Source organism: Microcebus murinus, chromosome 22 (assembly GCF_040939455.1).
Source record: "Microcebus murinus isolate Inina chromosome 22, M.murinus_Inina_mat1.0, whole genome shotgun sequence".
Lineage (NCBI taxonomy): Eukaryota > Metazoa > Chordata > Mammalia > Primates > Cheirogaleidae > Microcebus > Microcebus murinus.
The window spans coordinates 13,703,700-13,716,697 of record NC_134125.1 but is presented as its reverse complement, the minus strand read 5'-3'; the positions used below and the strand labels follow the sequence as shown (position 1 = coordinate 13,716,697).

Here is a 12,998-nt window from a genome sequence, read left to right as displayed (position 1 = left end):
ACCTCTGAACAAAGAATGGTGTTTGCTTTTGCTTTTTGTTTGTTTGTTTGTTTGTTTGAAATAGGGTTTAACTCTGTCACCTAGGCTGGAGTGCAATGGTGCAATCATAGATCACTGCAGCCTCAAATGATCCTCAAGTAATCTTCCTATCTCAGTCTCCTGAGTAGCTAGGACTACAGGCGTGTGCCACCATGCCTAGTAAATTAAAAAAAAATTTTTTTTGGAGAGTTGGGGTTTTGCTGTGTTGCCCAGGCTGGTCTTGAACTCCTGGTCTCAAGTGATCCTCCTGCCTTGGTCTCCCAAAATGCTGGGAGTACAGGCATGATTCACTGCACTTAGCAGTTTGCATTTTTAGTAGTTGAAAAGAGAATGATATTCTCTGATGTGAAAATTGTGTTAAATTCAAATTTCAGTATCCTTGGAATGCAGCAATGCCGATTTATTTATGCATTGACTATGACTGTCTTCACACTACAATGGCACAGTTGAGTGGTTGCAACAGAGACTATATGACCAACACAGCCTCAAATGTTTGTTAGCTGTCCCTTTACAGAAAAACTTAGCCAACACTTTCACTAGACTGTGTCATCTCTTGGAATCCACAAGTACACATTTGTTGAATGCTTTACCTGTAAGGTTCAAGATCAGTCCGTCTTGCTCACTGTTATCTATCTAGTTCTGAATACAGAATTGATCTTATCAGTTCTGTTGAGTTCACTGTAACCCGGACATCCTGGGATTGTCCATCTTCCATGGGTCATCTTCCATTAGTGACCGTGTCACAATTGCTCTGTTATGAGTTGCCTCAGTGGAACTGCAGTCTTGTACCAGGCTGCTCTCCCTAGACATTTCTGGGAGTCCCTGAGGAATGCTTCCGTGTTCCCCCCACCTGTTCTAGAACATTCCTTTGGGCTTCTGCTCCTAAGTTCTCTGTTGGATATCTCTCATTGCCTTAGCCCAAGCCTTATCCTGGATGCCTGGAGGTGAGAAGAAGGAAATACACCCTAGAAAGGATAATCTGGACCCTGAATTCTGGACTTCACACATCCCAGAGCTTAAACGTTGTGCTCACGGGCACCTCAACAGGTGAACCTTTCCCTCCTGCCACTGTGTTGTGAGATCAGCCTATTCCCCACATTGGTGGTGTCTTTGTCTCCCGCCCAATCAGAGTTGAAGCTCCCAACTTCCACTTTGTTCCAGAGAGAGAAGGAGAATTCTTTCCTTCCTGTCATGCAGAAGTATTCTTTAGAGCAGGCGTCCTCAAACTACAGCCTGAGGGTCACATGCGGGTGTTTTTGCCCGTTTGTTTTTTAAATAAGTGCAGTGTGCATAGGAATTTGTTCATAGTTTTTTAAAAACTATACTCTGGCCCTCCAACGATCTGAGGGACAGTGAACTGGCCCCCTGTTTAAAAAGTTTGAGGACCCCTGCTTTAGAGAGATGCATTTCTGGCCTCAATCAAGGCCTTTTCAGAAGAGGGCTTTGCTTCGTTTTTGCTTAATTCAAAGGCCTCCAAGAGTGTTCTCCTGGAACAAAATAGATGTTTCCCCTTCTCTTCCTTTCAAACCCACTATGATATACTCACCCTCTGAGGAGTAGCTCAAAAAAAACATGCTGGTGGCTTTAAAATACAGATTTAGGTTTATACTGCAATTTGAGCGTAGAAGGTGGTACAAAATATCAGGGTCCAGTTTCACAGCACAAACGAATGAATGATTGAATGTACTCTCTCTCTACATACGTATATATGGTAAAATATAGTAATTTGTATAATTTTATATAGCATATATATGTAGCATATAAATATATGTACTTTTCTCTATATAGTACATCATATAGTAAAACATATTTACTATATATACTACATTATGTACTAAATTACTATAAGTATTAAATTATCTAAAAACCTTGGTGCCTTATTGTTAGCGGCCCATGTCTGTTACTTGCTCTACAGGGATTCAGACCCAGGGGTGATAAGTCTCTGGTTCAGAAATGCTGGACCTAAGAGTCAGGTCCTGATGCCCCAGATTGTAAGATGAATCTCTTGAGTGGGCTACGTGGCTACACTCCCATTTTTCCATGCCTACAGCCTGCTATGGCCCTCCAACCTTAGCCCAACTCTGGTGTGTAGAAATGATCTCTGTAGTCCCCAGGACTGGTGGCAAGGGAGGTGAGGAGTAAGGATAGCACAAGCGTGGGTATGATGGATGACCTCCTCTTCCTGGGAAAGTCTTCCAAGTGTGTGTCGTACCGGTGGCAGGTTATTCTGGGATCCTCAGCCTATGGGCATGTGATGGTGTTAATAACACCATCCTGTGCTGAGTAGGCACTGGTGGAGGAAGAGGATACCCAGGAAGCTGGAGGAAGGCAAGAGAGGCATTGGGTGAGTTCACAGGCTGAGAAAAGCACTTGGATGCTGTGCGAGTGGTGGCTGGTGTTAGCCTCTGGCAACAGTCATGATCAAAGAGCCAGGAGCACTGGTGGAAGTGGTGGTGGTGGTGTTGAGACCAACGGCTCTTTATGTCTCTCTTCTTTGCTGTTCCTTATGATGAAAGTCACAAATTCATGTACACAAATTCATGTACATTACCTTAAAAATATAGGTAAGAGGAAAATAGTTGGATGGCATCAACGAGAGATTTCATCAAAAAATACCTATGGTGCTTCACCCATGGCTAGGTTCTAGGTTTGGGGGACAGAGGGAGAACAAAACAGGCAGACTCCCTCCTTCTTGGAATTTGTGAATAGATGAACAAATGAATAAGATATTTTCAGAGAGTGATAAGGGCAATGAAGAAAATGAAATAGTGCATACAAGTATCTTGGTGGGAGGTCAGTTTAGCCAGAGATGATCATTATTCACATTTTCTTTTCAAGGTCTTTTTTCCCCAGTCACTATATGTCCTTCTCCTTCTATTCTGATGTAATTATGTATCATCTATCAAAAAAAATGAGATCATGATGTACAGTCTGTGTTGTAACCTTATTTTTTTTTCACTTGATATATTGTGAACATCCTTCTGTTTCATTATTTACTCGCCTGCATCGTAATTTTTATGCATGTAGAGCAATTCATCACGCGGGCTGTACCGTACTTGTATAAAACCCTTTATGACTGCACATGGGTTGCTTGCAGTGTGTTGAAGAGATGATGCTTCTGGAAACTGTCCCTTTCCTTCCGCCGTCACTGCCACCTCCCTGGCTCAAGCTTGTACTGTCCCTCATTTGGACCATTGAAGTAGCTTTTTAACTAATCCCCTGACTCCACCGTACATTCTTCTGCCAAGGTTTTATATTTCTGATCATGTCACTCTTTTTCACTGATTGCCAGACTATCATTGGCTCCCTGTCGCCTACACAATAAAGCCTAAACACCTTAGCTTTATCACTGTTGGGCTGGGCACCAGTAAAAGTGGATGGCTTGAATAATCATGTAAAAAGATGTTTAACGCCCATAGTCAGTTGGGGAAAATGCAGATCAAAACCACAATAAGATACCACTTTACCCTTACTAGGATGGCTACTGAAAACAGCAACAATGGAATATAGCAAGTGCTGGCAAGGATGCAGTGAAATTGGAATTCTTGTACATTCCTGGTGGGAATGTAAAATGGTACAGCCACTACAGCAAATGGTATGGTGGTTCCTCAAAAAGCTAAACATAGAACTACTGTATGACCCAGGAATTCCACTCCTAGATACATTACCAAAAGAATTAAACACAGGGACTCAAGCAGATACTTGTTCATCAATGTTCACTGCAGCATTATTCGCAATAACCATAAAGTGGAAACACCCCAAATGTCTGGCCACCAATGAATGAATAAACAAAATGTGGTATGTTCATGTGATGGAATATTATTCAGGCGTACACAGAAGTGAAGTTCTGGTACATGCCTGGACATGGATGAACCTTGGAAACACTGTGCTAAATTTAAATGATGTGAGCCAGACACAAAAGGATAAATACTGTATAATTTCACTTACATGAAATATATAGATTAGGCAAATTCATGGAGACAGAAAATAGATTAGAAGTTACCACGTTCCTGGGAATGGGGAGTCATTGCTTAATGGGTACAGAGTTTCTGTTTGGGGTGATGGAAGAGTTTTGGAGACATAGTGGCGATGACCATACAAAAATGTGGAGGTAATTAATGCCATTAAATTGTACACTTAAAAATGGGTAAAATGGCAAATTTTATGTTATGTATATTTTACCATAAACAAAAACCAGCTGGATGGCTTCTCCAGCGCCACCTCCATGCCTTTGCTAATGTGGTTTGCTTTTCCCACTGCACACTTTTCTTGCATCTCAGCCTGCTGAAATCCCATTCTGTTTGAGGGCCCATTTCAAATGGTACCTCCTTCCTCGATAACTTTTCTAACGTTTTGTCCCTTCACTTGTTCTCAAACCAATGTGGTCTTTCATTTTTTTGAGGGCCCAGAGTATGTTATATGTTCCTTTTTGGCTGTTTCCTTGACTTCATCACCTGCTAGGCTGTAAGTTCTTTGGTCAGAGGGGCCTTGCCTTCTTCATATTTGAATTATTCACCCAACAAATATTTACTGAGCCCACACTGTGTGCCACCCTGGAACATAATGCCAGTATACTGTAAAAATTCAATTAATGTTAAACTGAATTGACATGTCATCGGTTTGAATCTCAAATTTTCTGAGGAATTTCAGAGTGGTGTAATTTCAGGAGGAGTCACTTTCCTCCCTACTTTGTAGCCTTGTTGGCTGTCATTCTTGAAAGTAGTGGACTATGATAGGTATTTTTTGCTTTCCTCTGGGAACATATGTTATTCTTCTTTGAGAAATCATTTCCTTTTCCCTTCCTCCAACTCCAACCCAGGTGGTGGGGTGAGCTGCCATGTTCCCATATGTTCTTTCTCTCTTGGGTACAGTTGATTGGTCCAAGGTGGACACCTGACCCAAGCTGGGCCAATCAGAGCTTTGCCCTGGGATTTTTGAAACCAGAACAGAGAGGAGAGCCTGGGGAGTACAGAAGACACATTGCCATCTTTGTTAGAAGCCAGAATGCAGCAGAATGGGATGTAGCTGATGCACAGAGAGAAGAAGATGGGAGCAAAGAGAAAGAGCCCCTGGTACCCATTGCATCAAAGAAATATTTGCATCTTTTTCCATCCAATAGCTTGATGTCTCAACCCTCACTGTAGTCCTCAAGGCAACAAATTCTCCTCTATAGTCTAAGTTAGAGTTTGGACTATGTCACTTGCAACCAAATTGCTGCACCTCTCTGAGCCTCAGTTTCCTCATTATAAAGTGTTAATGACCTCTTCCTCATAGAGTTGTTATGAATATTAAAAATATGATGCATATAAAGCACTTAGGATGGTGCCTGGCACATAAGTGTCCAATAAATGTTAATGATGATTACTATTTGAATGAGCATTCACAGTGCCTGGAGACAATGTGGGTGAGAACATAAGTCTATTGAATGAGAAAAGAGATGGCTTTGATTGTTTTGAAACTCTGTCCAAGACATAAGGGTCATTTTTCATGACTTTAGTACTTTTTTACTGTGTACCTTTTATATGTCCTTGTTCAGACATGGCTCAGACATGACTCCTTTGTTGATGACAATCTGAGATCTGAAGTTTGCTCACTATATTTTGCCAGTTCTCCTTGAAGTGTCTCCACTCTGTGGGCCTGAGACACAGATGGGCTTGTTTCATGCTCCACACGGAGCCTCACCTTGCTCCATCCCCAGTGGGCTTCTGCTGATAGTCAATCAGCGTACAGCTCCAAGACTTAATTGCATTCTGCTTGTATGTTGCCAAACACTAAAACCTTGTTGTTGAAGTTAAGTGTTTTGGGAAATGGTCTGTATTATTTCACCAGTTGAGGCTTCAAAAAGTTGGAACTGCTGAACGAGCTGACAGATCAGAACTTGATCTCCAATTGGCCCACTTGTACTGGCTGGAGCGGACGTGTTGCAAACATTCACGGTGAGCTCTGTGAATTGGTTTGGAAAATGTCCTGTCCCTGCAATGGCAGTTAGTGGCACATGGTCAATTGTGCATTTAAATATATTATGGATTATTCCAGACATTAAAAGAATAATAACAGCAAAGGATTAATCCTGGTTACACTGTGCCACACGCTTCAAGCATCTACACACACTATCTATGGTTCACAAACTTGGTCACACGTTAGAATCACCTGGGTTATTTAAAACAAGCCTGATGCTCAGGTCACACTCTACCCCCAATGAAATAAGAATCTCTTAAATTGAGAGTTTTAAAAACTTCCCAGGTGTTTCAAGCATATAGTCCAGGGTGCGAATCAACGAATGGACTCATTATCCTCACAGCAAGTCTATAAGGCAGGAGGTGCTGTTACTACCCACATTGCATAGATGAGGAAACGCAGGCACAACAGACAGGGTAGGTAACTTGCCCAAGGTCACACAGTTGTTCAATGTCAGAACCAGGGTTTGAACCAGGCTACGTGGTCCCAGAGTCCATGCTCTTTGTCACTATACCCTACGACAAAAAGCCTGCCTATCTCCCCCTCTTATTCTCTGTCAACATCCCACTATCTAGGTCAGACCTCTCCTGGATATTTCAAAGTCTCCTCACTGGTCTGCTTCCTCGAGTCTCAGGCCCTCTAACTTAGCTCTGTCCAGTGGAGTTACACCGGGAGCCACAGATATAATTTTAAATTTTCTCCTGGCCACATTAAAAAAGTAAGCAGCAGCAGGAGAAATTAATTTTAATACCATATTTTAATTAACTCAATATATTCCAAATATCCTTTTGACATGTAATCAATATTAAACAATATTTATGAGATACCCTATGTTCCTTTTTTCATACTCAATGTTTCAAGTTCCCTGTGTATTCTGTACTTACAGCACATCTCAATTTGGACCGGCTGTGTTTCATCTTTTCTTTTCTTCTTTTTTTCCTTTCTTTTCTTTTCTTTTCTTTTCTTTTCTTTTCTTTTCTTTTCTTTTCTTTTCTTTTCTTTTCTTTTCTTTTCTTTTCTTTCTTTTCTTTCCCTTTCCCTTTCCCTTTTCCCTTCCCTTCCCTTCCTTCCCTTCCCTTTTTATTTCAGCATATTTCAGGGGTACAAACGTTTAGATTACATATATTGCCTTTGCCCTACCCGAGTCAGAGCTTCAAGCATGTCCATCCCCTAGACAGTGCACACCATATCCAGTAGGTGTGAATATATCCATCCCCTCCTTCCCCTCCCACCTGCCCAACACCCGATGGATGTTACTACTATATGTGCACATAAGTGTTGATCAGTTAATAGCAATTTGATGGTGAGTACATGTGGTGCTTGTTTTCCCATTCTTGTGATACTTCACTTATGAACCGGCTGTATTTCAAGCACTCAGTAGACACATGTGGCTAATGGTTACCATATTGGATGGCACAGCTCTAACCCGCTGCACCCTGCAGGTGGGGAATGGTAAATATATCAGTTATCTCAACAACTTAGAACGTGTCCCTGGCTTCCTCTGCTATACTCTCAAGATAAAGTCCACACAGTTCTTTGTGATTTGTTCCTAACTCACCCTTCTAGACTGTCTTCCTATAATCTCTGCAAGTACAGAACCTTCAGCCCTAACACATCTCTTCGTTTCTCTCCAAACGCATCATTGTTGTCCCAGTTGCTGTGCCTCTGCACAGGCGGTTTCCTCTACCTGGAATGCCATTCCTGTTCTCCTGCTCTTCCTTCTTCTCTCCCTAGAAAGCTCCTTCCTTTCCAAGATCCAACTTCAAATGCCTTCTCCTTTTAAAAACTTCCAGGATGCATCTAGCCAGAGTTAGTCCAGCCCTCCTGTGGGGCCATGTGGCACTCTGAGCACAGCTTTGAGTGCTCATTTGTTGCTAATTGTCCATGCGTGTGCTTCCCCCTCACCATGAAGTGTGTCACCAGGGCAAGGACCGTGGTTTATCTATCCCTCTGCCCCCAGAATCTTTCTTCCTCAATGCCAGCCAAATAGGAGACACATCATATTGCACCCAACGCCTCCATTCATTTTTTATTACTTGCTAGGTCTTGGTAGAAATGCAGGTTTGGGATCCTCGTCATCCAGCGCCCTCATTTTACAAGTGGGGATACCGAGTCCCAGAGGAGAAGAAGACTGAACCTGCCACCATTGGACCCACTCCTTGGCTTGCCCTACTCTTCACTGGTGAGCTTTCTGGAAATGTAAAATGGCATTAACTTGAAGAAGAGGTGAGGAGGAGAGCAGATCTGCTTTGGGCAGTCAGTGGCTTGCAAAATAAATAATAAAGTGTAAATAAAATGTTTGTAAATGAGACATTTCAAATGCCCTGGAGTTGCTGGATGTAAAATGGGAGTCCTCTTATGAGTTTTGGTATAAAGTGAAAAAAGTGTCAAATTTATTGTTTTTGTAAATTTTTACCCCCTGCCTCCCCACTTGGGACCGCTTATAAGTGAGACTCCGCAGCTGTTTTATCAAAGCTGGATGGTGGCATTTTCTGTGTCACCCCAATTAAAAAGCATTTGGGGTGAATTATCTGTCTCTTGGATCCCCTAAAGCCTCAAACCTCCTTTCACAGCTGAGAGAGAGAGAGAGAGAGAGAGAGAGAGAGAGAGAGAGAGAGAGAGAGAGAGAGAATGAGAATGAGAATGAATTACAACGTGCTCAGAAGAGTTGGTTTGTGGAGGGGGAAAAAGAACATCCCAGAGTATCACTTCATGCTCTTTAATTCAAGTGCTTGATCATTTGACTTCTTGGCCATTTGAGATGTCACCATTAAACTGGGATTGGGTATATACATATATATATATATATATATATATATATATATATATATATATATATTTTAAATCCTCTATGTAAAGTTAAACTTTCTAATTGAACAAGCTTGGTGCATTCTCTTGGCAACCTCAGTTTTGCTGGGAGAGAGCCTAGGAGCAGACAGAGGAATGGCTAATTAGGAAAACAATTGTCTGGGGCCATTTAATGCAAGGACAGGTAATGCATACTCCCGGATCTGAGAGCATCTCTGGGGTACAGAGTGGGAAATGCTGATTTCACAGGCACACTTGATGCTCTAGAATTAATATGTTAGGAGATTTGAAGAGGAGGCATTGTAGTTTATTGGAAGTAACACTGGGGATGAGAAGACAAGAATGACATTATTATCCCCTTTGTATTGTGGAACGTTCAGCTTCCCTCGGGTTTCCTGGCTTCACTGTTTGATTCTAGACACCTGTTGGGCACTCACTACACTCACTCAGTGTAGACTGAGTGAGGGTGCTGAACTACTAGTAAAGCTTCAGATAGCCTTTTGCTATAAATTTAAGTCCTACTATTTCTCTCTGCTCCCTAATGGATCAACTCGCGCACCCCTTCTACTTTGGGGGCCACTGAGGGAGGAAATTCACTTACCCAGCATTTCTCTTCACAGTGGTAGATACAGGAGCATTGGTTCTGATAACAATCCCTGCCTTGCATTTGTTTCATGCTCTTTTAGATGCAAATCGGCACTTTCACACCTGCTGCAAAACTGAGTGATGAAACATCTGCATTCTGAGTCCTTTTCTCTTGAATGATGCTGTGAAGTTAACTCAGGATGTCCTCTTGGAGTTACCTGCGTGAATAGCCGATGATTATGTCTTTCCTATGTCTCCCTCACCTTGTCAAAGGAAGGGTCCGTCACGCAGGAAATGCTTCATTTCAATGAATTAATTAAAAATATTTTTTTTCTCTTACATACACAGAATATCCCCAGAAATAAACACAAGCTTTTGAGTGTGACTGCCTCTCTAAATGGGAATGTGGCCTGAGAGCTGAGGGGGCTGGGGGAGGAATACATAATATTAGTATTTAGTTATGTCCTTTTGCACTGCTCAGGTTTTGACCCTATACATACTTTCTTTTTCCACAAAAATGAGGAAAACTCTTTGGAAGAGTACAACCCCATCCCTTTGTCTACACATTCACCATATTATTTTCACTGGCTTTTCCTGTCTCAGTTTTTTGGGAAAGACCAGAAAACTCTCTGTCTTTAAACTTATCCTCTAGTGGGGGGTGGAAGGTGGCATCATCAAACTATGACTCATGGCCCAAATCTGGTCTGTTTTTGTATGAGGTCAAATCTAAGAATGTTTTTTCACATTTTTAAAAGACTATATATCAATGCATTAAAAGAACACAAAGCAGATATTTACTATCTTGTCCTTTAAAGAAAAAGCTTCTCTAGAGCACATACAGTTTTAAACACTCTCAGGATGACCAGTCAGATGGCTTCTCAGAGCAGGGAGACAGTGACTCCTGGGGACCTGGCACGTGGTAGGTGCTTTTTAGGATTCTGATTAAGAAGCTCCCAGCAAGAATATTTTTCTCTGTGGCTCTACTTTGAGCCTGGGAGCTGGGGAGGTGACATGTTGCCTTCCTCTAGTCCCCAATATATTTTAGCAGTAAAAGATCTCCCCTTGTTTGAGCAAACACTTCTTGTCTTAGCGGAGTAGGTCTTGCTACTGCTTTTGAAACTTGCCATCTTCCTCTCTGGCAGGAAGGTGACATTTTGCTGGTGGGGGTTTGGTAGGACAGTAATACTAGTGGAAGCCACTAGATGGTGCTATAGCTCTGAGAAACAGGCTTGGAAAATGCCAAGCAGGAGGAGGGCTTTCATGCTCTCCCCCTTGCCCAGGACAGACAGACTTCTCTCTAGATTTGACTCTGCCACTTACCTGCTGCTATAGGGCTATTGGACACCCGTAAGTCTTGATATCCTTATTTGCAAAATGAGGATTATAAGAATGCCCACCAAGGAAGGATGCTGTGAGGCTCGAATAAGATATTACCGGAGGAGGCACTTTGAAAACTGTGGAATCCAGTGCAAACATGAGTTGATACAACCACTGAAAGCCTCATAAATTAGTGCCCACTCCTTGGGCACGATTCCAGGAGCACAATAACTCTCGTGACCCCCTTGTCTCGTAACAGTGAGGGCTGGGACCAGAGAGGAGCAGTGGTGTGGGGAGAGGATTCATAGCCGCTGGGTGAGTATAGGACACTTTTCAGAGCCTCTGTTCCATCACCTGCAAAACAGGAAGAACACAAGAGCCCTGCTCTGCAGGGTTATGAAGATGAAGTGAGATAACATAGCCCGAGCATTTGGTGCAGCGCCTGGAACAAAGCAGCCCCCTCCCCGAACCCCCAGTAAGTGTTAGATTATGAGTGGGTGCTTGATGTTGCTTGCGATTCTCTCCTCATGGGTCCCTCTCTCCTCTCCTTCCACTTCTTTCTTTAACCATCCTGAGCCATGGGATGTTGGTGTCATGTTTCTGTCTCCAGCACAGCCCTCTCTCACCTCCACTTGACCTTCCTGCAGGCATCTCCAACTCAATACGCTCAAAACATACTTCCTCACCTTCCCATTATGACCTACTTTCTTCCTCTTCTCCTGGTACCTTAAAAGCATCACCCTCCACTCATGATTCGTGACACTCCTGGCTCCCCGACCCCCTACTTGTCATCCGTTGCACCAAATTCTCTTGCTACTGTGTAAACATCTTTCCAATGTGCATCTTCTCCCCATACCCCGGCCTTGCTCTCCCCATGATCACTGCCGTAGCCCCGTCTAACTCCCTGCTCCGTGTGTGAGTGCTCTTTTCCCCTAAAAGCAAATCTCATTATTCCCCTGCTCAACATCCTTCCATGGCTCCCGGTGCTAGCCAGATAAAGTCCAAACTTCATAACATGGCCTAGAAGGCATCTAAACATCTGGCTTCTTCCTCCTTCCCCAATCTCCCTCTTACCTTTCTCTGTCCTGTATGTTCAACCTGAAATATAGTCCAGTTGGACTTATGCTTAGTTCCTCAAATGACAAATCAAGCTTCTTTTTGCCTCTAGGCCTTTGCACATGCTGTTTCTTCTACCTGGAACATTCTTTCCTCCCTTCCCATTTGCAGGTATACCCTTCTCTCCCTGGCTAACGCCTACACATCTTACAGGTATCCGTCACCTCCTCTCAAAAGCCTTTCCTGACATCTCAAGTATGAGTTAGTGCTCCCCTCCTCCACACCCCCAGGATCTTCTTATACTTGCTTTAATTGGGCACCATTGCACTGATTCTCTAGTGTGATTCGATGTCAGCTGCGATGGTCACCTGATGTTTGAGAGATATGCCAATCCAGCTGGCTCCCCATCCCATGTCTAGGGGAACCCACATGTCCATTTAAGGTTGCTATAAATTTAGAGGAATGGCAGTCTCTCTAGCTTTGACTTCCTGCTCCTACTAAAATCTATACTGGATTCTGGTTCTGAGTCCCTCAAGCCCTTTCTTTGCCCCTAAGCAGACCCAGATGTAGAACACAGCCGCTTTTCTGTATTTCCTCAAAACACTGCTCATAGAGGACACTTGGATATTCGGAAATTGCTGAGGTCTAGGGTGATGAAGTGCATAGTTCTCAGCAACATACCAGCCAGCCCTTCCCCAGGAACTATTCTTTGGTTGTTTTTCTCCCAAGGTCTCTTCTCACTCTTAGGCCACTCAGCTCTCTTTTCCTCCTCCACTTCCTCCTGCTTACTCTTTTTCTTCTCTATTTTTTGGCCTCCTCCTTTCTTCTCTGCTCCCTTTCACTCAAATTACTATTTAACACAGAGATGTTTAGGGTCTCTTAATTTTGCAGTCTCCTTGTAGACCTTATCTCACCTTTATACCCCAAATAGCTTCTCAAGGTATAATGTTAAACAAGGGTGATAACATGGAGGGGCCTGTGATGTCACATAGTCTCTCTGCCCTCGCTATCCCATTTGGTTGACTCGTCCATCTCCATGTAAACTCCACGAGAGCAGACACCTTGTCCACCTTGTTCATAGCTGTATCCTCAGCACGTAGAACTTGGTTGGTGCATATTGGGCTCTCGGTAAATATTCAGTGAATGAATAAATAACTGAATGGGTTAATGGATGAGTGAGATGCTGCTTAGAGTGAATAACAATTCCAATTCAACTCTCCTCCCCACTTTGGGAG

General features: G+C 43.0%; 1 long non-coding RNA gene across 1 annotated transcript; it reads left to right on the top strand.

Annotated features, from left to right (window-relative positions):
- Positions 1–824: 824 nt before the first annotated feature.
- Positions 825–9,694, top strand: LOC142863452 (uncharacterized). Its single transcript, XR_012914216.1, has 3 exons — positions 825–1,086; positions 8,041–8,179; positions 9,492–9,694. It is a non-coding gene; the product is annotated as an uncharacterized LOC142863452 (long non-coding RNA).
- Positions 9,695–12,998: the final 3,304 nt, after the last annotated feature.